This window comes from Lissotriton vulgaris, chromosome 4_1 (genome assembly GCF_964263255.1).
Source record: "Lissotriton vulgaris chromosome 4_1, aLisVul1.2, whole genome shotgun sequence".
In the NCBI taxonomy this organism is placed as follows: domain Eukaryota; kingdom Metazoa; phylum Chordata; class Amphibia; order Caudata; family Salamandridae; genus Lissotriton; species Lissotriton vulgaris.
The window spans coordinates 867,874,888-867,899,802 of NC_141691.1; the positions used below are offsets into that span (position 1 = coordinate 867,874,888).

Sequence of the window (24,915 nt, forward strand, 5' to 3'; positions counted from 1 at the left end):
CAACCTGAGGAGTTATTCTGGTAAAAATAATCAATTTCAGAAGGTCTATGCTGCTTGCTAGTAGATTTCTTGTGCGGAATTGCAATTTTTGTAATTTCGCGAGTGCGAGATTGTTGCTGCCCGCCGCACCTACATGTTCGCAATTGCGAACTTACACCGCAAAGAAAAAAAATCCGCTGTGTGCGAATTTGCGGATTTTGCGGGAAATTCGCGAATCTCGCGGATTGCGAATTTACCGAAAATCCGCAAAATCCGCGAGCGTAACGGATTTTCCGCCCATGCTTACTAGGCACTATCCATGTACTCATCCATTCACCCAGGCACTACTCATACATTCTTCCAATCACCCAGGCACTATTCATGTACTCACAATCACTCTGGCACTACCCTTGCACACACCCATTCACTAACACACTATGCATGTGTTCATTAATTTACTCAGGCACTACACATGCACTCATCCATTTACCCAGGCAATACCCATACACACAACCAATCACCCAGGCACTACCCTTCTGCTCTTCCATCCACCTAGCCACTACCCTTGCCCTAATCTATTCTCCCAGACAATACCCATGCACTCATCCATTCACTGATGCACTATCCCAATACTCATCCTGTTGCGTGCTTATCTAGGATCCTGATCGATACTGTGACCTTATGCCCCTATTCGGCTATAAATCCATTTATTCCCTATATTGGCATAACCGTTCAAATGCGATATTCAGAAAGTCATCTCTGGCCTCACACGAACAGAGCCACATTCCAGAATAGTTCTCTGCCACTTCCTTTGCAACCAATTAGTGCAATGACAGAGCAGAAGTCACTATCTGAGATTCCTAGATTAACACTCCGAGTTCTTCAACAAGATAAAAACTCAGCAAACCTGGAAATCCCCGCTTGCTGTGTTTTGATTAGTAATGGAACTCTAATGAGCAACTGATAGCGATCACTTCCTAGTGACATCTTTAATTGACGTCTTATGTCCAGCAAACGTACGTCAAACCAGGCACCTGTCAGGTATAAATATTACCAACGTTACCTTAAGCAATTGCCCGTTGCCTGTTGCTGCAGCCTGTTGCCCGTCGCTTGATGAAGCTGCTGTATGCAAGCTGCTGATGCCATTATCGCTGCTAAAGCGCGAACAATGGTGTGGTGAAACTAGGAGCTGAACAGCCGTCCCTCTGCGAAGAGCCCAGCAGATGCCAGCTTCCCGCGGACGCTGTCCCCCCTCCTCCTCCTCGACGCGCTGAAGAGAGACGCTGCCTTTCTCCTGCAGAGGAATCCAGCTCCAGAGTTTCTGGTCTACTCTTGCGGGTGACTGGGATACCGAGTTTTCCCTGAAGGAGATACCAGACCTCCATCATTCTATTCAGAGGTATGGTGTTGACTAAACCCTTAGTGAGAATTCTTGAAGCAAACCTTGGCAAAACCAACTTAACTTAAAGCTACTTACTTACTCCCCTCCCACGTATTAGGCTTAGGTCAGGTACACTGGGGTAGGCGTAGTTAGAAACACCAGTTGAGTATTTTAGCCTAATGTATATATGAATGTATATATGTTTTATTACTTTTAAACCATTGTATGGCTAAGAAACCATATCAATGCTTTTACAGTATTATCTCGCAATACTTATCTTACTGTACGTACATTTTATAATAACAAGTCTTGCAATTGTGGCAATTCATTTCTCTTGTACGAGAAAAAAGACTGTTCAATAAATGTTAACCCTTTATTGACAAACGCCCGTCTCTCTATTCTCTACATATTGTGAAAGTAATCTGCACTAACCTGACTGAGTAAAATAACTGTCTATTGTTTCACACGACCCTAGAAATTGACTCTTGATCTGAGGAGCAAAGTTGTCATGTTGCACGGTTGTAGGAAAACTGGATCCCTTCTTGTCTGTGCCAGGGAAGCTGATCACTTCCTATTCAGTCAAGAAAGTTTCCAGTGACCTCTGAGCTAGTTGGTAACAAACCCAATTAAGTTTAGCATAGTCAGTAGAGGCCTGGAAGATCCGCACTTCTACGTCGATACTACTGTTTATGTTATTCCAATGCGCACGGCCTAGTGGGAAACTAGGAACTACACTACATGGCGCCCAACGTGGGCATAACCACTACAATCCACTCACACAAGCACGACTCATGCACTCATCCAATCACCCAGGCAGTACCCATGCACTCGTCCAATCCCCTAGACACTATTCATACATTCCTGCAATCGCCCAAGCACTAACCATCCGGTCACACAATCACCCAGGCACTATGCTTGCACTCATCCGTTCACTCAGGCACCACCCATGCACTCATCCATTTACTCAGGCACCACCCATGCATTTATATATTCACTCAGGCACCACTCATACGCTCATCTTATGATCCATGCAATACCTTTGTTCTCATCCATTCACTTACACACTACCAATGCATTCATCCATTTACTTAGACACTAACCATACACTCATGCATTCACCCAAGCAGTACCCTTGAACTCACACATTCACTAAGGTACTAATATTGCACTCATCCAATCACTCAGCCACTATCATGCACTCATTCATTCACTGAGGCACTACCACCGCAGTTATCAAATCATCCTGGCACTAACCATGTACTCACCCAATCATGAAACCACCATGAATTCATTCACTCAATTACACAGGCACTATCTATGCACTCACCCAATAACCCATATACTACCCATTCACTCATCTAATCACTCAAGCACTACCCATGCACTCATTCATTCACCCAGGCACTAACCATGCACTCATTCATTCACTCAGCCATTACTCATGCACTCATTCATTTACTTGGGCACTATCCTTGCCCTCATCCATTCACTGAGGCACTACCAATGCACTCCTTCATTCACTCAGACACTACCCATGCACTCATCCATTCATCTAGGCCCAACCCTTGCACTCATCCATTCACTGAGCCACTACCCATGCACTGATCCATTCACTGAGGTACTACCCATGCAGTCATCCAATCACCCAGTCACTATCCATGCACTCATCCAATCTCCCAGGCACTACTCATATATTCTTCCATTCACTCAGCCATTACTCATGCACTAATCCATTTACTCGGGCACTACCCTGGCACTCATCCATTCACTGAGCCACTACCTATGCACTCATCCATTCACTCAGCCACTACCCATGCACTCATCCATTCACTTAGGTACTATCCATGTAGTCATCCAATCACCCAGGCACTATCCATGCACACATCCAATCACCCAGGAACTACCCTTCGGCTGATCCATCCACCTAGCCACTACCAATTCACTAATCTATTCACCCAGACAGTATACATGCACTCATCCATCATTGATTTAAATGTAAAAATGTAAATTGATACTTGTATAGCGCACTACTCACCCGCAAGGGTCTCAAGACGCTTGTACGAATACTGCTGTGGAACCCATCCTGGCTTTCCCTGTGAGGCGTCCACTCCTGGGCACCCCCAAGGTGGAGGCCAGGCATCCTTAGTATTGTCGGGGCCGTTGTGGAGATTAAGCAAGCTATTGCCCAGAGTTGCAGAGTGGGACTCCATGATTGGAATAGGCACCGAGGCGAGAATAATCAGGTCCGTGGAATTTTGAGCCCAAGACCTGCCGAGGCGGGGAATTGAACCCTGGTCCCGGGCTAGACCTCTGCATCAGGGAGATACAATAACCAGAGCTCTAATAATTGAGCCACACTTCTCCACCTCTGATGCACTACCCACACACTCATCCACTCACACAGCTACTGCTCTTTCAGTCAGCCAGGCAGTACCCATGCACTCATCCTATCACCTAGGCACTATTCATACATACTTGCAATCACTCAAGCACTATCCATGCAGCCAAAACAATAACTCACGCACTATGCTTGCACTCATCCATTCACACAGGCACTAGCAATGCCGTCATCCAATCACCCAGGTACTACCCTTCCACTCATCCATTTACTTAGGCAGTAGGCATGCATTCATATATTCACTCAGGCAATGCTCATAAACTCATCCTATAATCCAGGCAATATCTTTGCACTCATCCATTCACTCACTCACTTCCCCTGCGCTCATCCATTTACTCAGACACTACCCATGCACTCATCCATTCACCCAGGCGCTACCCTTGCACTCATCCATTCACTTAACCACTAAGCTTGTTCTCATCTATTTACTCAGCCACTATCCATGCACTCATCCATTCACTGAGGCACTACCAATGCAGTCATTCAATCACTGAGGCACTATCCATGTATTCACCCACTCATGTAGCCACTTTGCATTCATTTACTCATTCACCTAGGCACTATCTATGCACTCACCCAATCACCCAGGCACTACCCCTGCATACATGCAATTACTGAGATACTACCTTGCACTCATCCAATCACTCAGGCGTTATCCTTCCATGAATTCATTTACTCAGGTTCTACCCTTAGACTGATCCATTCACTCATGCACTACCCATGAACTCATCTATGCCTCAGGTACTAACCATATACTCATCCAAGCACTACCCATACACTTATTCATTCACTCAGACATTATCCATGCAATCATACATTCACTCAGCCACAACACATGCACTTCTCAATTCACTCAGCCACTACCCATGCGCTCATCCATTCACCCAGGCACTACTCATACACTCATTCATTCACCCATCCAGAACCCTTGTACTCATCCATTCACCCATGCAGTATGCATTCACTCATCCTTTCACTCAGCCACTACCCATGCACTCATCCTTTCACCCAGACACTATCAATGCACACATCCAATCACCCATGCACTACCCTTGCACTCATCCATTCACCAAGGTATCACCCAGGCACTATCCATGGACTCATGTACTCACACAGGTATGATCCATGCACTCATCTATTCACTCAAACACTAACATTGTACTCTTCCATTCACTCAGGCACTACATATGCACACATCCATCCATCCATCCAAGCACTACACATGCACACATCCAATCACCCAGTTACTACTTTTGGACTGGTCTAATCACTCCATTCACCAGTCGTGCATTCATGCAAATATCCATATACCAGTCATAGATTATCCCAACATATGTGCATAATTTATCTTTTTTAACTGTAAAAGGCGGTTCCAACTGGAACTTTTATTTCTTTTTGTACGACCTGTGTAAAGTTTTAATATGTTTTTTCATCTTTTTTATATTAACAAAAATAGTAACTGGGAAACCAGGAATTGAAAAAATGTGCACTGAAAAATTTGAAAGAAGTATAAAAGGGGAAGAAATTACCACTAATGCTGTTTTGTAACATTGCAAATATCTGTAAGACACTGCTCATCAGCACTCATGACAAACCTACAGTCCATGCAGTACATTGCCATTCTTGATAACTCTGGAGCCATATCTGTTGCAGTTGTCTGCTCCTCAGAAGGGAGGTTCTGACCATGAAATGTTGCTGCTGCCACTCAAGTAGATGGCCCTCCAGCTTCCCTCAGCTTGATCGCTAGTTGGAGAGGTTTTTTATGATAGGTTTTTAGAGTGTATAACATTGACGTTGTCCCACATGAATATTTCTAGTTTGTCCCTTTAGCGAGGGTCTTTTTGCAGATTGTGCATTGCACAAGTTTAGCAGCTGTTTTTAATTCACCTGATGGGATAGTAAAAAAATACATGCCACACTGGATCTTTTTATTGGAGATTCCACTTCTTCCACATCTTAATTTGCCACCTCCTCCACATCCTGTTCTGGCTGACCCCCATCTCCATGCTGTGTTGCCATTTCTGAAAGAAAATAAAGACTGTTAGAACTGGGGGTCTCTAGTTGACAGAGGTAGGTACCTTTGACCAAATAGAGACACTTGCTTCTAGTCAGGGTAAGGGGGTACACTTCCGAAACAAACCCTGCTCAACCCCTTGGTAGCTTGGCACAAGCAGACAGGCTTTTCTAAGAGGCAGTGTGTAAACATTTGTGAACACATACAGCAATGCAGCAAAAACACTACAAATGGACACCACATGAGTTTAGAAAAATAAGTAATCTTTACTAGACTTACCACAAGTCCATATGACAAAAATCCACAATACTGTAATAAAAAATAAACTATCAAATGGTAGAATATGCTTAGTTCAATGTAGATGGAACACTTTACTCTCGAAGTACCTTGGATACGTCACGCAATACAAACAAAAGTGTCGTAGGAAAGGTGATGTGTCGGTTCCTTGCTTCGGGGGAGGTGATGTGTCGGTTCCCTACTGCAGTGCAGGGGAGGTGATGCGTCGGTTCCTTACCGGAGAGGAGGTGATGCTTCGGTTTCTCACTGGGATCTGGTGCGATGTGACAAACTGGCGCCTCGATGTGGTGCAACGATCTGGTGCAATGTGAGAAAATGGCATCTTAATGTGATGCAATAACGTTGGATGTGATGCGTGCACACTCGACAGCCGTGCGGTGAACTCAGTAACTTTTGAGCCACAACAGGCCCTGCGACACACTTCTCCGGTGATGTGACGGCAAACGCCTGAAGCAGCGGCACGCTTCTTCAGTGATGCGACGGCAACTGCTGCGGCGGCGACACGCTTCTCCTCGTTGCATCACGGTTCCAGCTCCCAGCAACTCACAGTCTTCTCAGAGGGCCACAACAACAGAATGCACTTCTCTGCAGGCATAATTCCATAGCAAGGGAATTCAGGGGAGCTGGTGGTGAAGTTATGTATCCCTGTGACTTCAGGCAGGAGGCAAGCATAGTTTAAGCCCTTGGAGTTTCTTCTTCAAGATTGCAAAAGTACACACAAAGTTCCTTTTCTCCTTTCCTTGGCAATAAAGTAACCACTGCTGGCCAACCCCAACAGCACAGCACAGGGACAGTCTCCTCCTTCAGCTGCCTTGGTTCTTCTCCTTGGCAAATGGTCGCCTTGATTCCCAGAAGTGATCTAAGTTCTGGGATCTGGGTCCCCCTTTTTATAGACAACAATAATTTGTCTCTGAAGGCAGAGAGTGTCTGTACCTACTCCAAACCAGATCTGGGTGCATTCTGCCCGCGCATAACTTCTTCCTTCATCAATGTGGGCCAGGGTCATCAGACACACCACAGGAGGTGGAGCCAGCATTGTGGAATGCAGGCAGAGCCCTATCCAGGCCAGGTTCTACTCCTCCTACCACACCTCATGCAGATAGGTGTATTCAGCCTTGTGCTGACTCACCCTGTCTTCTGGAGCCACCCCAGCCCCTGTCACTCACAAACCGGACACAACCTAGCAGAGTTAGGCAAGAAAATACCTACTTTCTAAAAGTGGTATTTTCAAACACAGAATGTTAAAACCAACTTCACTAAAAAGATGTATTTTATCATTCTGAGTTCAGGCATACTAAACTCGAATTTCCTACCAAGTTTCCTGAGTCAGTTGGGATTATACGATGTTATAATCAAACTGCCCATTCTGGCCTATGGGAACAGGTAGCCTTGCAATAGTGATGTTGCGGGTTTGAATGAATGGGACGTAGGCCAGGTCAGGTCAAATAAGGTTTTATTTTCTTAAAGCTACGTTTATGTCTCTGAGTCCGCTTTTCTTCGGGCAAGGGATCCAGATCCGTTTTAGCAGGAGTCTTTTTCTCCATTCCTTCCAGGGAACTGTGCTTTGCCTCTGTGGGTTTGGAGTCGCGGGGATCCGTCCGATATGCAGGCAGTTCAGGCCGGAAAAATAAGAAGAAACAACAAAAGGATATCAAGACTCTTATCTTCAGAGCCAAGATTTGCAAGGGCCAGGGAGTGAGGAGAATAACCATACACACAGTGCACTAACTGAGACGCGAGGGGGGGACTGTGCTCATGTGGTGGTGCTGCTGAGGTTATTTACAAGTTGGTGGAAGTTGGAGGTAACTCAGTGGTCAGACTACACTCCTTCCCTCCCACCTACCCCGAGAACTTGCTCCCTACCTGCTCAAGCCATGCACCTCCAGGGGCGTGGCGCAGCGAGTCACGGGGTCGTTGGCATCCTGGCTTCGTTGTGAGTTTAGCCGAACTCGGTCTGGGGTTTGCGTCTCCTCCTCGGCCGGTCCTCTTGTCTCCTCCAAGTCTGTAAAACACCACTCCTTCTCTTCTTCGCTGTTGGGACGCTGCGGGAACGAGGGAGTTGTCTCAGATAATGCCGGGTGCAAGCTGACGTCACCGGTGGGTGGGGCTTTGCCTGACAGAAACCCCAGGTAAAGGAGCCGTCCTCCTGTTCGGGTTTGTTGGGAGCAATAAAGTTCTGTCTTCCGTTTATTCCCTATTTGTGACAACACTGCCCCTAAGCCTGAGTTCGATGCATGGGTGAAAAAGGATAATAGTTTTGTCAAAGTCAGGAGAAATGAGGAGGGGACCTGTGGTGACAGCCTGTTTCAATGACCTAAAGACTTCCAGAGCTTCGGGGGAGGGATGTAAGAGTTGCCGTGGTGGTACCTCTTTACGAAGGTTGGTTAACGGGGTGGCTAGTTCTGCAAATTGCGGAACAAATCTCCTGTAGTAACCTATTAGGCCCAAGAAGGCCCGTAATTCCTGTTTGTTAGTAAGGAATGTTGTATATGTTATGGCCTTCACCTTTTCTGCCTGGGGGGCGATCACTCTGTCACTTAAGACGTATCCAAGATATTTCACTCGTGGTTAAGCAGCTCGTGATTTCTTCGCATTTATGTGCAGACCTGCATCACGGAGGGTACACCAAATGATTTCTAGGTGTTCCAAGTGTTCAGTCCTTGTGGGACTCAAGACCATGATATCATCCAGATAGGCCGGGCAGAAGGAAGGGTATGGTTGGAGTATGGTGTTCATCAGCCTCTGAAATGTGACAGGTGCCCCATGGAGACCGAAGGGGAGGACATTAAATTCGAAAAATCCAACATCGGTTGAGAAGGCGGTCTTCTTTCGGTCTGTTTCACGGATGGGCACCTGCCAATAGCCCTTGGTCTAGTCAAATGTGGTGATGAACTTGGTGTTTCTCTATAAGTTCGTCCACCCTCGGTATAGGATAGGCGTCATAGGTAGAGATGGCGTTAAGGACACGGAAGTCCATACAAAAACGTTTTGATCTGTCCGAATTCGGGACCTTCACTATCAGGGATGACCAATCACTGGTGGAAGGCTGTATGACACCTAATCTCAACATCTCTTCTACTTCCCTCCTTACATCCTCTCTTCTTGCAGCAGGTATTCGGTAGGGTCTTAGTTTTACTCTCTTGTCCACTGGCGAATCAATCCTGTGTTCGGCTAGAGCAGTCTTCCCTGGATCATCTGAGAATATACTCGAAAAGGGGAGTAGTGTTTGTTGTAGGTCTTCCCTCATTCGGAGCGTAAGTTCTTCCTTGACTACAAGCTTTTCCAGAGTGGAATCCGGTGTAGTGTAGTTCCTATTTTCCCAATAGGTCCTGCGCATTGGAATAACATAAACAGTAGTATCGACGTAGAAGTGCGGATCTTCCAGGCCTCTACTGACTATGCTAAACTTAATTGGGTTTGTTACCAACTAGCTCAGAGGTCACTGGAAACTTTCTTGACTGAAATAGGAAGTGATCAGCTTCCCTGGCACAGCCAAGAAGGGACTCAGTTTTCCAACAACCGTGCAACATGACAACTTTGCTCCTCAGATCAAGAGTCAATCTCTAGGGTCGTGTGAAACAATAGACAGTTATTTTACTCAGTCAGGTTGGTGCAGATTACTTTCACAATATGTAGAGAATAGAGAGACGGGCGTTGTCAATAAAGGGTAATATTTATTGAACAGTCTTTCTTCTCGTACAAGAGAAATGAATTGCCACAATTGCAAGACTTGTTATTATAAAAAGTACGTACAGTTAGATAAGTATTGCGAAATAATACTGTAAAAGCATTGATATGGTTTCTTAGCCATACAATGGTTTAAAATGAATAAAACATATATACATTCATATATACATTCGGCTAAAATACTCAACTGGTGCTTCTAACTACGCCTACCCCAGTGTACCTGACCTAAGCCTAATACGTGGGAGGGGAGTAAGTAAGTAGCTTTAAGTTAAGTTGGTTTTGCCAAGGTTTGCTTCAAGAATTCTCTCTAAGGGTTTAGTCAACACCATACCTCTGGAATAGAATGATGGAGGTCTGGTATCTCCCTCAGGGCTCGATATCCCAGTCACCCGCAAGGGTAGACCAGAAACGCCGGAGCTGGATTTCTCTGCAAGAGAAAGACAGCGTCTCTTCTCAGCGCGTCGAGGAGGAGGAGGAAGGGCAGCGTCCGCGGGCAGATTGCATCTGCTGGGCTCTTGCAGGGGGACGGCTGTTCAGCTCCTAAGTTCACCACACCATTGTTCGCTAGTTAGCAGCGATAGCAGTAGCGATACCAGCCATGATATCATCAGCATAACAGCAGCTTCAGGCAACGGGCAACAGAACATTGCTTAAGGCAACGTTGGTAGTATTTATGCCTGAAAGGTGCCTTGGTTGACGTAAGTTTGCTGGACATAAGACGTCAATATAGATGTCACTAGGAAGTGATCGTCTATCAGTGCTCATTAGAGTTCTATTACTAATCAAAACACAGCAAGCGGGGATTTCCAGGTTTGCTGAGTTTTTATCTTGTTGAAGAACTCGGAGTGTTAATCTAGGATCCTCAGATAGTGACTTCTGCTATGTCATTGCACTAATTGGTTTCAAAGGAAGTGGCAGAGAAAGCTATTCTGAAATGTGGCTCTGTTCGTGTGAGGCCAGAGATGAGTTTCTGAATATTGCACTTGAACGGTTATGCCAATATAGGGAATAAATGGATTTATATCCGAATAGGGGCATAAGGTCACAGTATCGACCAGGGTCCTAGATTAGAACGCAACATCCACTCCACGAATTCATGCCCATCAAATTACTAAAACTAGAGCAATAAGATGCATGTGTAACATTGCCCACCCCAAAATACATATATGCATTTGAAATAGGCGTATTTGTAATACGTGAAAATTTAGGTACTGTACGTTTTTGAAGCAAAGAAATCATTCAAAAATTATAGCCTATGAAATCAATGAACGATTATGCAAAAAGAATTACACATGAAATATCTCTGAAACAGAAGAAGGGCGAGATAATTTCATCACATATAAATGCATTGCAATAAAATGTGCTAGAGGCTGGTGTAAAGTTATTATGTCTCTAGATGTGTTTAGAAATAGAAGTTGAAACTTCTGTTCTCTATGAATAGTTTTTACTTTAAGCAAAGAATTTTTTGTGCCAAAAAAGGTGAATATTAAAAAGTGTTCAATTCAAAAGAATTCTTGCTTGAACGGGGAAAATAGAGTTCCAGCGCTTTTAGCAGTTTTTGGTGTTCAAAACTGAAGGCCGAATTCAGAGTTCATGGGAACGCTGTGTGTTGGAATGCTTCTCCAAAGTTATTGTTTCTGTTCGGGTGAGAACATCATGTCAGACAGGCTCTCAAAGAATTGGTCTACAAAATCAGGTGACAGTTCGACCAAATTCGATAGTGCTGTAACTTGGCAGGTGTGAGAATGATTGCTGTCATCAAAGTTGGGATCAGCAATGCTCACAGAAGGTCGTACCTGGGTGATGTTGCTTTTGTCACTCGCTCCACTGTTACCACCTAGTCGTAGCACAGGAGTCTCAACGAATGCCGTCATCAGGATTGGTAGCCGCTGGGGACAACACAATGCGTGAGCCGTTATCGGACTTAGCAAAGTATCGATATCCATTGGTACTGCTGATGGAAGTGAAAGACAGATGTCCAACACGCACTCATCTCCGCATAGCATACATCGAAGTACCGGTAAGATACAGTTCTGCCATATAGGTCTGAATGAAAAGAACCAGGTCATGTTTAGATCTCTCAGCCTGGCCAATCCAAGGACTCTAGTTATTCTGTCCCGGTAGCGGATTAATAGGATTGTCTCTTCCATTCCCATAGGAGTCATGTCTGAGCTGTGGCTTGCCATAACGAAGCAGGAGTGTCAAAAATAAAATCCCTGCTACAAGTCCCAAAAATAGGGGTATGCCGCCAAAAACAGAGTGGACAAAATTTGGAATGATTCCCAGAATTGCTTGAAATGGTGTTAGCAGTCCCGTAAAAATCATCTTAAATATGCCTGGGATGCCTGTGGCACTAGACATGTTAAGGAGTTGGCTCAACATTTCTACGAAATGCACGGGGCAATTTGTTGATAAAAGGTCATGAACCTCCGTAGCTGTCCTTGCAACTAGGAGATCATACGTCTCTTTTGATGACGTTATGGGCACTGTTGTCTGCAAAAGCACAGACTTCATTTTGCTTAAAGTATCAATTCGTATAGAATAGAGATTCAGACGAGGCCAGATGGGAGTCTCTATGTCTCCAGGCCCGCTCGGGAACAATGCTTGCATACAGCCAGCCTGACCATGGAAGTTACGCTTACGAGATAACTTTTCCCTGGAACAAGGCCACAACATCTGTGATCCGTTCTTAGAATGTAACTCCCATTTGCGAGTTGCATAAAGAAGTGCTCTATCTGCGTTGCAGGTGTGACAAGCTGGTGGCATGAAAGGTTGTTAGAATTACCTTCACAGGCTCCATGTAAATTAATACCCTGGCACAAAAGTATACCGCTTAGTGAACGTTTACAGTTTTCACCACTAAGAAATACATTTTTGTCGCTGTCACTATAGCATGAATGTGTGTATGGTAATTTCCATTCTGATTTTACATATCCTTTACCCAATCGTTCATACTGGCCAGTAGGTATGTATTCAAGGCACTTTTTAACCGCATCTCTGCTGCGGCGATTTTTGCGCTGTGCGGCATTTTTTAAATTACCGCGATACATGACGAGCTCAGCTCGTCATCAGCACACGCCACCCGTGGGTGATGACGAGCTGAGCTCGTCATCAGCATCGAAGGGGTTAAATCGGAAAGTTGTTATCGGAATAGTGATAATACCGTGTATTATCCATTCAATGACAGGACTTTCTGACATTGTCAATGGTAATCTCTCAAGTTTTTCGATGCTCAGGATGGTATAGTCTGCTCCTTTCTGTGCCAAACTGATTTGTTTATCAGTAAGGTTAAAAATGGAAAACAATGACGTTGTGTTGATTAAACGCCAAGGCACATAGCCTGAACGAAGATTTTGCAGCGTCCAGCCTAATTGTACAATAGAACGTAATTGAGATTGGCCATGCTGTAACATTAGCAAGTCTCTGTCTATTATGTCAAAGGCAGAAGATACAATATTGTCCAACTAATATATTCTGGAGGACAGAGTCATTAACCCATTGTCCACTACAGAAAGTGATTTTTCCAAATTAATACGATCAATTTCTCGTATTTTTTCTGCTGTTTCAATTTGTGTGACTTTCCAAGCCTCGTTGTACGCAGCATAGATGCTGGCCGCTATGAAACGTTTTTGACGCTGTTTGCGTAGACCAAGAATGAAATTGCGCAAATCAGCACCATCTTTTAGTAAAGACAAGTGTTGCTTAATTTCAGCCAGTGTGGATGATCCTAGCCATTCGAGGCAGAGTTTCCCTACACTGTATGTTGTTACTATCCGTGGATGTTGTCTCTGGGAGTATCTAGGGTCTTGTCTGGTCATTTTTAACCCCTGTGTTTTGTTCAGGAATCTATCTTGACAGTTGTTTGTGTCAGTAGGCCAGATTAACCACTTTTTCCAATCAGGATGTGTCCTGTTAAAATGTAAAATTTCAGTTACGTCTATCTCAATATCTGTTGTTGCATTATCAGTTATTGGCTTCGGAATAGACGGTTTGTTAAGGTCTTTGATCTTAGCTAGGCCAAGACAGGATGTTTGGTGAATTGTGTCATTTAAAAACATCATTTGTTCTGGTATCATGCAGGTTCTGAATAGTGCTTCAAGGCCTTGTACCTGCCAATCTTTTGTACCCCAAATGGTTTTTGTTTCAATGTTATTTTTCCAATAATCAAAACCAAACGTCATCAATTTTTCATAAAATGCTTCTGAATATATCAATTTAGAATTTGTCAGCATTGTTTTCATTCCTGTTTTATCTAACAGTTTGTAATAAAACGTTTCTGCATCACTGGTGTTAAACCCTGAGAAGTACTTGAATTTCTCAAAGAATGTTTTAGAGCTGCTTTTAGGTGGTGTAGCACAATGTTCCCATTGATTATACTTAAACACATTTCTAGGCTGTGCAGATTTATGCAAATAATGATCACCATAATGTTTGTAGCAGAATGTCTGCTCATGACTAGATGAACCTTGTAAATAAGCATGTTCTGTGAATCTAGCTGACATTACTAAATCAGACATCATGTCATTAATACTATCAAAGTCCCAATCATCAGAGAATTTACTAGGTTTTACAAAGTCACTTAAGGAAACCTTCAGTTGATGAGAATACTTCAGGATCTCGACCGGACCATAGATCTCATAGTCAGTTTTCTCCCATACTACCCCACCGGGTATTGGAATGGCTGTGACATTTACTGTTGACAGTTCTCTTTTCTTCACGTGGGATGATCTGTGTGGTTTGAGGACTAGGTTGATGTTCTGACTTGCTGTGTCCATTGTACTATATTTTCCCTCAATGAATTTTCCCAAACAAAGTACCATGATGAGCCAAAGCAGGAGGAAAAATACACCTAGACCGAACCAGAACTCTAACCAAGGGGAAATAAGGTAGATTTCCTTCAGTTGATGAAAGAGTTCTGTTGCTTTTTCTTTAAAAGTCGTTTTTGTTTCTGGCATCACTTCTGGGTCGTTTTGATCTCCAGAGAAGTTGTCGAAGTTGATGAAATAACCAGAGGCAGTTCTGTCAATTATTGGGATTGTTCTTTCAATCTGTCTTTCGGTAGCATTTTCTGATGCCACATTATTGTAGACTGGTGTTTCTTGACGAACTGTTTCAATCTGTGTCTCAAGAGGCACGAGTTCCATGGCATTATTGCATAATCCTTCTCTGTGCACTGCAGGCTGATCGAATGTGATTAGTCTTTCAGTTTGAACCTCTTGGATTGTTGCAAGTTTGGGTATTCTGTTGTTTCTTGGGAGTCCACTGGGCCTACTGTTGATTATAGGCCACATGCTTGTGGTTTTACCAGGTCGATAGATACGACTCTGTTCTCCTTTTTACCAGCAAGGGGCGGTAGTACAACTGATCCTGTTCCGGTGACTGCCAAGACAGGTACTGCTTTTCTGTAAGAAGGCCCAAATTCCTTCTTCACCGCAATTTTTTCTCTGACTAGATCCCCAATCTTTGGAATCCAGACAGGCCTTGCTGGGGCTGTTGCTTGTGGTGCCTCGTCAGTGGTATCTGGCTGTTGCTTTAACTTTATGTTGCTTAAGGATTTTCTTGTTTCATTCAGTTCCTGTAAAACAGCCAAACGGTCTTTGATGTCAAAGTCTGTTGTTTTTTCTTGTACCACTGATAACTGACTATCTAAGTCCTCAATTGTCATTCTAATTCCGAACAATAGTTCATATGGGCTGAAACCTTTTAGAGATTTTCTTGGCAAATTATTAAGACTGGTCTGGACACTTATTAAATGTTTGACCCACCCAGCACCTGAACCTAATACCTTCGCTGTTATAGATCGCTTTATGTCCCGGTTTTTTCTTTCTACCACACTATTCCCTTCGGGGTGTGACGGACAAGAATACCGCAACCCAATTCCCATGCTGGCCATGGCCTCCCTATAAGCTCGAGAGCTGAAAGCAGGACCCTGGTCAGAATGGAACGTGGTAATTGCGTATGTGCCGATAAAGACTCGCAGATCTTTTATAACCGTTCTAGCGTCAGCCGAGCGCTGGGGCCACATTTTTTAAGTGTGTTTAGCCTTAATGATGTACAATGGGACACGTTTCTCTTTTTTGATAGCGCGGATAGATTGCCTGATGCTTTCTATTAGGGCTTCTGACACTACACTGGCCGGTTCTCCACTGCAATCTCTATTGCAGTCTTCACAGTTTTTTGCAAACTCATGAATACCTTCACTCATTTCCGGCCACCAGTACTCTGATTCTAACTCTCTCAGAGAGTCCCTGATTGTTTGGTGTCTCAGACCCAACCCCATGTGTGCTTCCTGTAATAGGAAGCCCCTCCGGACCCTGTTTGGAATTACCCTATCCCCCACTCCAGGATTCGAGCAAAAGGAACAGAGTTTGCATCGATTATGTATGCATAATTGAGTGGATAGTTCACGGGCAGTGCTGCACAGTTGCCTTTTACGGTCGTTTTTACTGCCAGCATGGTTTCTCCGTCTATGTATTTTTCTGCACGCTTTTTTGTGGCTACGGAAGCCGGTTTAGTTGCTTCCGCTGTGGCTGTGTTAGCCAATGAATTCCCTGCAACGTGAACGCCATCACGTTGAAGACTCTGTGCGTGTATCACGTGAGTCTTTTGTAGTTCTTTCTGTAAAAGAGCTACCTGTTTCCAGAGCAATTTATGCTTTATTGTGGCACCTGTGTCATCTTTGTAATCGTTTTCAATCCAGCTCTGCAGTTTATTATTGTAAGAGTTGACGCATAAATGAGAATCACACACGATAAGTGTCGAGAATTCACGCTCTGCATTTTCGAGCGCCATCTTTAAAGATCTGATTTCAGCTCTCTGAGCCGAACAGTTTCTTACTGATTCAGTTTTTGTTACTTTCGGTCTGAATTTACCGCACAGCCAACGACCTTTAACAATCGCACAGGCTGCATCGTAGGATTTGCTCTCTACGTTGAAATGCTGTACAAATCTATCTGTATAGATTATACAGGTGTATTGTGGGAGAGGCAGAAGTTCGATTGGCAGAGGATATTTTTCTTCATATTCTAAATCATTCAGTTCTTCGATTTGCGGGGCGAAATAGTATTTCGCATCTTCCGCTCCTAGAGAATCTATACACTGTATCCATTTCGGATCCAGTGATACTGTAGGCAGGTTTACTGGGCTGAATAGCGCCTCGAAGGCGGATTCCGCTGTGAGGATATTAATCCTTTTGCCGTGTGCTAGTTCTCTTTCATTTGCTAATGCAATTTTCACTGCTTTCACAGTTCTTTCTGTGTGACTGAATGTTTTTTCTACTTGTGTGTACAAGTGAGATTTAATTGAAATTGGTACCTTTTCTCCCTCATTAGAGGTCAGGTACGTGAATCTGCATCTTCCTGGGATGACTCGGATTACAAGATCGCGTGTGTTGTCACGTGTATCTAATTTTGTTTTTGCTTACATGTCTGTTTGCAGTGATCTCAAAATTTCTGTGTGTTTTTGAGTCCAATTGATTTGTTTAAAATCAGGTTTAATTAGTTCGTAGAGAGGTTTAACCCTCTCTGCGTAATTTAGAATGTATGTTCTTCCGAAATTCAGAAAACCTGGTATGGATTGTAAATTCTTCAGCGTTTTTGGAGCTTGGAGTACAGCGCACTTCTCTAAGAAGTTGTCCGCTAGGCTTTTTCCTTCACTTGATAATTCGTACCCTAAGAATAGTGCTGTCAGATGGGCAATTCGAGACTTTTTAAAGTTGAATTTGTAACCCTCTGCTGTGAACCCAAGTATAATGGTGTTCACTCTTTTCAAGTGAGTATCCAAGTCGTCGTCTGTGAGATAGATATCATCTACGTAAGATAATGCCTCATCATCATACATTTGTAGTAACTCTGTTACTCTAGCTGAGAATAGTCCTGGGCTGTTCTTGAACCCCTGTGGGTGTTGACAGAAATTTTTCTGCGACCCAAATGCTGAGAAAGCGGTCAAGTATCTGCTTTCTGGTGCAATGTTTTGACAAAAGAAACCATTAGATATGTCTAATGTCGTTTTATATTTTTTCCTAACTATGTTATTCATTAGGGCTGCACTATGCGAGTTTTGTACTGCAAATGTTTTGCAACATGCATTAAGGTGTCTGTAGTCCAAAACTAGACGATATGAATTGTCTGGCTTGGAGGCTGGAAACAAAGGATTGTTCATTTGAGAGGTGCATGTTTCAATCACCCCCTGGTATTCAAGTTGATCTAAGATCTCCCTGATTTGTTTTTTAGCTTCTTGCTTAATGGGATACTGCCGTTGGGCAGTTGGTTCACTTTTTAACTGGATTTTGTGGGGAGAAGAGTCCTCATCTCATCCTACATGATTTTTATATAATGCCGGTGCCTGAGCTACTGCCCATTTCCTTGCATATGTATATTTTTTGTGAATCGGAATGTGATTCGAGAAGGCAGGCATAATCATTTCTTCGCCACGAGGGCACTCCCTGACAAACTCTGGGGGCCAATCTTTTTCAGCTAACAGAATATCATAGCCTTTTGAGAGTTTATCCCAAAATAGACCCTTTATTTTCCTAGTCTTATCACCCTCTATACGCAATGTTATTTCGTATATTTTATGGGGCTCGCTAAGTCTGGTGTCGGCAGTTTCAACCTGAATGTATTCATTCGTGTCCACTGTCTCCAGATGACTCATCAGGATCTTGCGGGCTATACCGATTTCTGCTGCACTGTCTAGCATTGTCCGTGCCCACTCCCCATTTTTCAACTGTGTCCTCAGTATTCTAGGCATGGTTGATTACTCTAATACTGGCTACCTTCTTTTTTGGAAATTGAGATTTTTTACTCTGAGCAGGTTCCTTGTCTTTGGACTTGGTGTGCTCTCCTGGGTCTGACCGTCCTCTTCTTTCCGATTTCTGCGAAAAAGATCAAGAGGGACGTGTATCAATACTTTGATATCTATCAGGTTTTTTCAAATTATCCCTATTTCCAAGGTTATATCTTTTCTCAGAGGGCTCCCTCTGGGGAGACTGGTGTTCTCGAGTCGGAGTTCTTTCCCTCCGTCGAGGAGACCTTCCTCTGGACTGGAAAACTTTTTCCTTGGGAGTGGATTGTTTATTTCCATCCCAGCTCTTTTTAGGAGTGTTTAAATTATTTTTAATAAATAATTTTTCAGGATTTTCGAGCAGTTGGGGCTTTGCTGGTTTTCCACCCAAGCTGTCTCTACCTAATTCTTCATAGCATTTTTCTATGATTTTGGCAAGCTCAATTAGCTGATCTGTTATATCTGTTTCCTTCAACTTCTGGCGGATCACCACAGATGCTGCTTCTCCCTTTATGTTGGCTAATAATATAGCCGAGACCTGCTTGAAGTCTTTCAGTAATTTCATACCAAGAGTTAAAGCGGGCTCTGGACCGTATTCATTCTGAATCTGTCGTAGTACATCTGGTATTACCGCCATAGACGGAACACCATGTGTTTTTGTGTAAATGGAAGCAAAGACTGTACCCCAAGTGTCACAGTCCTCCACGTGTGGTGCGATTCCCATAGGAAGGCAGATGGTCAAGATTCTGTGTTTCTCAATAGGGGTAGTATCCGGAAATACTGCCTCTATTTGAGTGATTTCCTGTGCTAACCAGAAAGGAATTTGTTGCCGTTTTACGGGTGTTTTACCAAGACATGACTGTATGTTCTGTGGTGTAATTTTATTAGTGTTCCCCTGATGAGGGGTCAGCTGTGGTACATTAACAGCTGGTTGGACTGTTGCAGTCCGCATTACATATTGGACTAATTGCCTATGTATTTTTATAAGTGTTTTTAGCTGTACTAACAGCTCTTCTCTAGACATTTTTGCAATGTCCAGATGTGGTGTGTAGCTGGCTAGAACCGGCCACGTTGCTCCTGGTCTACCTAGTGGACCGAGCCTGGTAATATGATCATTATGTTTTAGGGCGCCATTAAACCAGAACAGGTGCTCTTGGAATTTTAGTGGGATTTCAGTCTCCTCGAAAGGAGCGTACTCATCCGGAGGTTTCTCTATTTTGTAATAGTGAAACTCTTTTGTTATAGCGTTTTCTGCTGGAAAGTTTATCCATGAATAGAATACCTCTGTCTGCCGATATTCGTGTGCCTCTATCACGAAAATTACTGTACCACCTTGTGGTGTCAGTCCGTTTTCTATAAGTTTTAACGTTATAGATTTTCTTAAATGTGCCGGGATGAATATTGCACCCGGTACCGTGTCGTCGGGACCCTGCTGAGTCGCATCTGATGCGGCCCCAGTGGTTCCGTTTTCTCCTGGCATTGTATAAATGCAAGATTTGCAGAGTAGGTCCCCAAGGAGACAAAGATTAGGTGCACAATATTTTGGAACACTGTATCCTTCAACGTTGAATAAACCAGAGCTTTACATAGGAATCTCTTCCTACTAAGTTCGGGCGGATTTTAACCTTTCACCCACTCCAGACGTCTATTGGAGTATTTACGGGAGAAAGGGGTCTGTGTGAAATATGCAGGACTGAGTTACTCTAACGTCTTGCGTTAGTTTATCGCCTTACCAAACGTTGGGCGCCATGTAGTGTAGTTCCTATTTTCTCAATAGGCCCTGCGCATTGGAATAACATAAACAGTAGTATCGACGTAGAAGTGCGGATCTTCCAGGCCTCTACTGACTATGCTAAACTTAATTGGGTTTGTTACCAACTAGCTCAGAGGTCACTGGAAACTTTCTTGACTGAAATAGGAAGTGATCAGCTTCCCTGGCACAGCCAAGAAGGGATTCAGTTTTCCAACAACCGTGCAACATGACAACTTTGCTCCTCAGATCAAGAGTCAATCTCTAGGGTCGTGTGAAACAATAGACAGTTATTTTACTCAGTCAGGTTGGTGCAGATTACTTTCACAATATGTAGAGAATAGAGAGAGGGGCGTTGTCAATAAAGGGTAACATTTATTGAACAGTCTTTCTTCTCGTACAAGAGAAATGAATTGCCACAATTGCAAGACTGGTAATTATAAAAAGTACGTACAGTAAGATAAGTATTGCGAAATAATACTGAAAAACATTGATATGGTTTCTTAGCCATACAATGGCTTAAAATGAATAAAACATATATACATTCATATATACATTCAGCTAAAATACTCAACTGGTGCTTCTAACTACGCCTACCCCAGTATACCTGACCTAAGCCTAATACGTGGGAGGGGAGTAGGTAAGTAGCTTTAAGTTAAGTTGGTTTTGCCAAGGTTTGCTTCAAGAATTCTCTCTAAGGGTTTAGTCAACACCATACCTCTGGAATAGAATGATGGAGGTCTGGTATCTCCCTCAGGGCTCGATATCCCAGTCACCCGCAAGGGTAGACCAGAAACGCCGGAGCTGGATTTCTCTGCAGGAGAAAGACAGCGTCTCTTCTCAGCGCATCTAGGAGGAGGAGGAGGGGCAGCGTCCGCGGGCAGCTTGCATCTGCTGGGCTCTTGCAGGGGGATGGCTGTTCAGCTCCTAAGTTCACCACACCATCGTTCGCTAGTTAGCAGCGATAGCAGTAGCGATAGCAGCTATGATATCATCAGCACAACAGCAGCTTCAGGCGACGGGCAACAGAACATTGCTTAAGGCAACGTTGGTAGTATTTATACCTGAAAGGTGCCTTGGTTGACGTAAGTTTGCTGGACATAAGACGTCAATAAAGATGTCACTAGGAAGTGATCGTCTATCAGTGCTCATTCTATTACTAATCAAAACACAGCAAGCGGGGATTTCCAGCTTTGCTGAGTTTTTATCTTGTTGAAGAACTCGGAGTGTTAATCTAGGAATCTCAGATAGTGACTTCTGCTATGTCATTGCACTAATTGGTTGCAAAGGAAGTGGCAGAGAAAGATATTCTGAAATGTGGCTCTGTTCGTGTGAGGCCAGAAATGAGTTTCTGAACATTGCACTTGAACGGTTATGCCAATATAGGGAATAAATGGATTTATATCCGAATAGGGGCATAAGGTCACAGTATCGATCAGGGTCCTAGATTAGAACGCAACACCGGGGAAGGGCTGGTAGGCAAGGAGAGATGTGCTGCTCTCGGTGGAGGGCCGAGCCACTTTTTCAACATGTTGATGTGATAACATTGCGTCTTATTAGGTGTGACTTGTACCCGATAAGTAGTGTTGCCTATAGTTTACGTGACCTAGTAGGGACCTAGCCACTCTTTTTGGAACTTGCGACTGGAAGAAGGCAACAACACTAGTACCCAATCTCCAATGGAGAGATGTCTCCACCTTTTTCCTTTGTCATAGTACTTCTTTTGTCTATCTCAGCTTCTCTCCATATTCGAATAAGCCAGATCCCGTTATTTTCCTAGCTTAGATCTTAGTTGCTGGGTGTATTCCAACAGTGAATGCTGACTTCCTTCTTCTTCAGCCTCCCACACGTCTTTGGTCATTTCTAGAAGGGACCGGGGCTGCCGCCCATATGATAATTCAAAGGCCGAGCACCCCAGGCTACTTTGAACTTGAGAAAGCAATACGTATAAGGCAATCCTGTCCTTCGACGCTGAGCATTTTCTTCATGTGGTTTTAACGGGTCGATTATACTTCTCCACGAGGTTGTCCATCTGGGGGTGGTATACCGAGGTGCGGAGGTGGTGTATGTCCAAGGATCGGCAAACCTCCTTCATCTGGCGGGACACGAAGGGAGTTCCCTGGTTGGTGAGTACTTCTTTGGAAAAACCGACCCTGGGAAACAACTAGATGAACTTCTCCGCAATATTCTTGGTGGTAGGGGCCCTATGGGGAAATGCCTCTGGGAATCTGGTAGCGTAGTCCAATATAACCAATGCATACAGGTTCCCTTTCAAATTTTTAGGTAGTGGCCCTATCAAGCCCATACGGACTCTCTCAAAGGGGTTGCCTGTAATGGGTAGTGGTTGGAGTGGTACTGCTGGGGGTTTTTGCATGTTCTTTTTCTGACATATTTCACATGTCTGACAGTACTTCTGGGTGTCCATGTAAATACCGGGCCAAAAGAAATGGCGAAGTATGTTTTCTGTGGTTTTTTTGGCCCCTTGTATGCCCTGCAGTAAGGTGTGTGTGTGAAAAAAATAAGATCTGATCTCGGAATGGTGCTGGGACCAATAGCTGTGCATGATCTCCTGAACGACCTTCTCTGTAAAGGAGGTCATTTTTAATCACAAATCTAGGCTACGAAGGGGACGGGTTATCCTTGTTTCTATGGGCGTCTTCCCAAGCATTTAACAAAGTAGGATCATTGCTTTGGGCAAAGCGAAAACTGCGGTCTAGTAGCCATGGTTCAGGGAGGTGAATGCTGGAAGAGATTCTGCCTGCACCCCTGTCTCCCTTCCTACTCTATCCTGGAATAAGGAGAGAAACCAAGGATTGTAAACCCCCAAGATGATGTCCTCTGACAGGGAGTCAACCACCCCCACCCTCACAGTGCATGGGCTCCGGTCTAAGGGTACCATTGTGACCAGGGCTACAGGGTAAGGCTTTACATCCCCGTGCACACAACGTATGTTGACCAAAGAATCAGGAATGATCTGGGAGGGAAAGACGGTATTCCCCTGAACCTCTGACTGCTTGCATCCTGGATCTAAAAGGGCTTTTACTGTTTTACCATTCCCCTGCAAACGTACATAGAATGATGTCCCCATCTCTGCTGAATATAACACCGCCTTCGGAATGTACCCAATCTCCTTTCGGATCGTCTGCTGGTTTGTTTCGGGGGCACATACGGGCTATATGGCCCCAATCGCCACTTGAATGCCAGAAACCCACTACGCGTTTCTAAACAACCCCTGAAGAAGGGTTAGTCTGATAACCCGAAATGCATTGGGTATAATGAAATGTGATTCCTATTCATGACTACAATGAATTTATGAAAATTATGGACTTGATGAATATCAAGTGTTTAAATAAAGAAAGAATGATCTAATACTGAACGTTTTCTGGAATAAATCAATATATACCATCCAGAAAACCTAAGAAACTACTTTGTTTCATGTTAAAGGAGCGCGCCCTTCGTGACAATATCATCACATTTTATATTGACTCTCACAATGGCGTCACGCTTCTCCGGTGATGCGCAGCAGACAGCTTCGATGAACGCACGCTTCCAGGGAGATGCGATGAAGGCTTGCTTCTCCGCCAGTGCGATGATTTCAGCTGTGGTGGCGACACGCTTCTTCTCGATGTGCTGCGCTTCCAGCTCCCAGCGGCACGCAAGTGTCTGGAGTCAGAATTCCCAGCGAGAAAATTCAGGAGGAAGATGGAGGTGAAGTCTGTTGTCCCTGAGACTTCAGCAGGAGTCAAGCACAGTTCAAGCCCTTGGACAATATTCTGCAGATGAAAGTCCTTACAAAGTTTCTTTTCCTTTCTCTTGGCAATGAAGCAACCACTGCAGGCCCAGCAAACAGCACACTGGCAGAGGGGCAGTCCAAACTCCTGCAGCTTCCTTGTTCTTCTCCTTGGCAGAAAGGTTTCTTGTTCAAGAAGTGATCTAATTTCTTGGGATCAGGGTTCCAATATTTATACCCCAAAATCCTAGTTCAAACCAGTTCCTGAGCACTCTGTTTACATGACTCTCTTCTTCCTTTCACTGTGCAGGGCAGAGACATCAGCCGCCCCACAGGAGGTGGAGCCATCACAGGGGAGGGAAGATACAGCTCAGGAGCACTCTGTTGACATGATTCCTCCTCTCCTTCCACAGTGCAGGGCAAAGACGTCATACAAGCCACAGGGGGTGTAGCCAGCATTGTAGAGGGAAGGCCCAGCCCTATTCAGGTCCTAGGTGAAAATTCTCCCTCCCATCTAGATGCAGATCTCCCTATTCACCACTGGCCAGCCTGTCTCCTGGAATTCCCCAGCCCTGTCACACACAAACCCAGACAAGGAATACACAACCCAGCAGAGGCAGGCTCAAATGGTTAGGCAAGCAAATACCTGCTTTCTAAAAGTGGTATTTGCAAACACAGAATATTAAAATACACTTTTACAAAAAAAAATATTTTATTATTCTCAGTTCAGGCATACTAAATTCGAATTTCTACTGTGTTTCCTGAGTTAGTTAGGATTATAAGAATGTAATAATCTAACTGTCCATTCTAACCTATTGAGAACAGGTAGCCTTCAATAGTGAAAAACGAAAATGGCTGTAATTCGTAATTAGAACATGCTACACACATCAGAACATGT

The 24,915-nt window shown here is 44.1% G+C and overlaps 1 protein-coding gene across 1 annotated transcript in view; it reads right to left on the reverse strand.

Annotated features, from left to right (window-relative positions):
• The window catches only part of LOC147722677 (uncharacterized), a 60,977-nt gene that overhangs the window by 15,094 nt on the left and 20,968 nt on the right, over window positions 1–24,915 (reverse strand). The gene's annotated exons all lie outside the window — the stretch shown is intronic.